The sequence below is a fragment of the Triticum dicoccoides genome, chromosome 3B, assembly GCF_002162155.2.
Source record: "Triticum dicoccoides isolate Atlit2015 ecotype Zavitan chromosome 3B, WEW_v2.0, whole genome shotgun sequence".
NCBI lineage: Eukaryota > Viridiplantae > Streptophyta > Magnoliopsida > Poales > Poaceae > Triticum > Triticum dicoccoides.
This window is the reverse complement of record NC_041385.1, coordinates 702769772-702774294: the sequence shown is the minus strand read 5'-3', so window position 1 is coordinate 702774294 and position 4523 is coordinate 702769772. Positions and strand designations below refer to the sequence as shown.

The window sequence follows — 4523 nt, the reverse complement described above, 5'->3', positions numbered from 1 at the left end:
TATATATATGCCCACGAGGCTCAAGCAAAACAACGAACTATTCCACCAAATCCCTATCTCCCTTCTAACATGGTATCAATCTCCGGGTTCTAAACCCTAGCCGCCGCCGTTTCCGCACCCGCACGCCGCCCCTGGGGCGGTCGGCCTCCATGACCGCTGCCGGGGGCCGCGCCTCCCATACCTAGAGTTCATCTGCCGACCGTGTTGGCCGGCTGCACAAGAGAGTCTTTTTCCCAAGCCCTTGCTCCAGATTTTTTTGCTCTCTCGCCGGTCGTTTTAATCGGCGTTTTCTTCTTTTTGGTTTTCCGATCTATGCTTGATCGGTTTGCGTCGCCCGCCGCCTACGTCGACACCCCGCGCCTCTACTCCGACACCGCCACGACCGGCCGGCTACTTCACCGACCCGGCGGCCTCGCGCGACAGGCAGCCCTCAAGGCCGTCGTCAGCGCGCCGGCCCGCCCGTCGCCCTGCGCCGGCCGTCACCGTCGTGCTCCGATTGGGACACCTGCATCGCCTACACTCGGAGGCCTCGCGCCATGTGGCGGCCAATCATAGCCGCCGCTCGCACGTCGGCCCGCCAATCGATCCACGCCACCCGCCTCCGTCGCGTCTGCACGGCGGCCCATCGGTCTACCTCGCTGGCCTCGTCCTCGGCTACGTCGGGCCGGCTGTGTCAGGGCCATCGGCTGCCTTGAGCACGGGCGCTGCTGCTCCGTTGGTCGCTCGGGCCTCGCTGCCCGGGCGCCGGTGGTGCTTTGGTGGCCCGGGTGCCAGTGCTTACACGCTCGTTCGCACGTCGTCCCACGCCGTCCGTCATCGTCGGCTTCATCTCGGACTCCGCCACCACTCTGTCTCCATCGAGCGGCGTCGCCCGCCGCCGCGATCCGCCTCATCTACACCGTGCGACTGACCTGGCATGTCGGTTGCGCGCGCCTCTGCAGGCCCCGTGAAGACTGTCCCGAGTTCAGCGCACCCCTCTACCGGTCGAGCAACGGGCTGCCGCTGTGTCGCACTATCAGGCCACAGTGCCGCCGCCCCGTGGTTCTTCTCCCAGCTGCACCGGCCCGCGTCACCGCTGCGTCGCCCCTTTGGGCCGTAGTGCCGCGGCTCGCGGTCCACCGCCGCCCCGAGGTCGTCCGCTCCAGGTCGTCCCCGTGGCTGCACCGACCCTCGCGCCGCCGCTGCGTCGCCCTGTGGGGCCGTAGCGAGCGTGGCACGCGATCCACGCTGCCGTCTCGAGGCCGCCCCTGCGGTTGCACCGACCCGCGCTCCTTCGCCGCGCCGCCCCTTCGGACTGTCGTGCCGCAGCCGCGGTCCCTACCGCCGCCCCGAGGTCTTCCCGCCGTCGCCCCGACCTGCCCGCCGCCGCTGCGTCACCCCTTCGGGCCGTAGCGCTGCGGCCCGCGGTCCACTCCGTCATCCCTGCGCGTTGACCTCACGTGGTATGCGTCGTGCCGCCTTCCTTGGCGCGGGAACGCCACTGTCCGCGTCGGTCTTCGTCATGATATTGAGTTCTTCGCCTCCTTCGAGCATCGCCGCCGCACTCCTAACATAGCTGCCGCTGCCGCCGTCAGGCCGCAGCCATCGCTCTTCTTCGGCCGCCGCCACTGTTACCCTCGTAGCCGCCGCCGCCGACCGTCCAACTCCCTTCATCTTCGTCCAGCACCAGCCCGTTGCCAGCGTCGCCATCATCTACCTCGACCACTTCGTCTACTCCGACCACGGTTAGCGACATCGGCCCCGCACCGATGGACACCGCAATCGTCGTCGAGTTCTTCTCTGCTGGTCTCTCCGACTTCTTCGACATGGCGTACAACTCGTGTAGGTCCCAGCCTCCGCATGCCCGGTGCTGGCAACACCGCCGCGTGCCTTCGTCCATGACGTGTCCCCGGGCCTAGCAAGCCTAGTGCGACGCTTCGTCAACTTCGTCTTCGTCCATCTACGCATGCCCGATGCTGGCAACACCGGTGTGTGCCTTCGTCTACGATGTGTCCCCGGGCTTGGCAAACCCGCAGCGACGCGTTGTCAACAACATTTCCTTTCCGTGCACCACTACTTCGACACCACTACGCCCAGACTAACTCGGTGCCTTTTTGCGCCCGCGGCTCCACGACGACTTCCTCGACACCGGTTACCCCGACTCGAGATCGACCACGACATTCTTCGCACGGTTACCTCGACCACGGCTCCACCACCTACACTCTCGGCTACCACGACAAATGACACAAAGGGCTACCACTCTTCAGCCAGTCGTAGATGGTGTCGTTGTGGCCGCGGATGACGCTGATGGCCGGGGCGTCCGTCTCCCAGTGCGCCGACACCACCAGGATGGAGCGCGGCGGCTCCGGGACCACGACGGCCGCTGGCAGCCACGACTTGAAGAAGCTCTGCACCGGGATCGTCTCGTCGATGGACAGCAAGGGCGAGCCGTGCGACAAGAAGAAGGTGTCCATGGCTGTCGGCGGGCGATGTCGCTCCTCCGGGCCCGGCGGCTTCGGCTCTGCCCGGTCACCAGCAGTGACTTTGATCGCTTAGAGCATCTCCAACAGGCGCGCTATAAACACGTCGTGCAAAAAAAGTAGTGGTTTTAGCGCGTGTGCTACCGTTCCCGGCGCTCCAGCGAACGCGCAAAAATCGTGCGCACGGCATATGTAATTCAGCGCACGGGCGAAAATGCCACCGCGTGCCGCTTATTTGTTGCGTCCGCTCCCGCGCGCTGGAATCTCGAGCCCTCACTCGCAACTCCACCTACCCATCCAGCCGCGCTGCCCCCTTCGCCCCGCGCCACCCCATTTTTTCAGCAATTGTTCCGGCGCTTCCCCGGTCTCTTCCCGCGCGGCCGCGGATTCGTCCCTCTCTCTCTAGTCAGCGCCGCACGTCGCGCGCGACAGTCTCCAATGAACAGCGCCCGGCCGCCCATCGCCGCTTCGGCGGCGCAGGGTGTTCAACAAAAGGCCCGCAAGGTATGTATTGTTTCCAACTTCCACATTTTTGCATGAAATTTGGTGCATGTTGTTTATAGCCTAGTTTTGAACATTTTAGATGAGTTCGGGCTATGACTCTTCTGAAGAAGAATTTGATATGGAAGAGGAGGAGGATCTTGCAATGATCCTAGCTATGCACATCAATAGAAAACCGAAGCACGGTGGTTCGGTTATGGGTCGGCAGAAAATTTGGAGGGATAGGATTGATGCCCACAACAGATTGATGAGGCACTATTTTGTGGAGAATCCCAAATACCCCGAGTCGTACTTTTGTCACCGGTTTAGGATGAGCACCGAGTTGCTCAGGCGCATTGCAGAGAAACTAGCGAGCCATGATCGGTTTTTTCAGCAGAGGAGGGATGCCGCCGGAGAGCTCGGGCATAGCACCTTTCAGAAGGTGACAGCTGCTTTGCGTATGTTGGCATACGGTATTCCGGCTGATCTAGTTGATGACCACTTGGCCATGGGTGAGAACCAAGCCATCATGTGTGTCAAGCGCTTCGCAGTAGGAATTGTGCAAGTGTTTGGCCCGGAGTACTTGAGAACTCCCAATGTTGAAGATGTCGCAAGGCTATTGGAGATGAACAAAGTTCACGGGTTCCCAGGTATGCTTGGCTCAATAGATTCCATGCATTGGAGTTGGAACAATTGTATAAAGGCACGGCATGGACAATTCCACGGACAAAAAAAGGGTTCCACTATAATCCTTGAAGCGGTGGCCGATCACGAGACTTGGATTTGGCATGCTTTTTTTGGAATCCTGGATGTTTGAATGACATCAACGTTGTCAACCAGTCACCACTGATAAGTAAGGTTGCAAATGGTGAACTGCCACCGGTGCAGTTTGTAGCTAATGGTCATACATACAACCATGGCTACTATCTTGCGGATGGCATCTACCCAAAGTGGCAAACATTGGTGAAGTCATTGAAAAAACCGGAAGGTAAGAAATATCTTGATTTCCAAAATGCTCACGCGGTGGCTAAAAAAGATGTGGAGAGAGCTTTTGGGATTTTGCAAGCCTAATTTGCTATTGTGAGAGGACCGACTAGATTTTGGGATCAGAAGATGCTTTGGTACATAATGCATGCTTGTGTGATCATGCACAACATGATCATCGAGAATGAGTGTGGCCAAGATATAGACTACTGTCAATATGAGCTCTTGGGACATCCCGTGCGAGTGCGGAGGAGGGCTGAAAGGGTGGCCCGTTTTGTTGCCTCCTATCATGCCATTCGACGTCCGGCAGCGCATAATGAACTCAAGAAGGATCTCATTGAGGAGTGGTGGACTTGGAATGGCCGCCGAAGATCATCATGATTTGTGTGTTTGATGTTGTATTGTTGAACTATTTGTTGTATTCCTCAAAATACTATTTATTTGATGAGTTGTAATAAATTGAACTATTCATTTAAACTTGGTTGTGAATGATGTTTGTGATTTAAAAATTATATGCCATGTCTTTGTTTTGTGTGATGAATGTGTTGTGTAAAATGAAACAATTGTAGATGCCGGCTGCTCGCGCGCGCTGCATTTTAG

The 4523-nt window shown here is 58.4% G+C and overlaps 1 pseudogene; it reads right to left on the bottom strand.

Moving 5' to 3' along the window:
• The window catches only part of LOC119279825, a 15200-nt pseudogene extending 12747 nt beyond the window's left edge, over positions 1–2453 (bottom strand).
• Positions 2454–4523: the final 2070 nt, after the last annotated feature.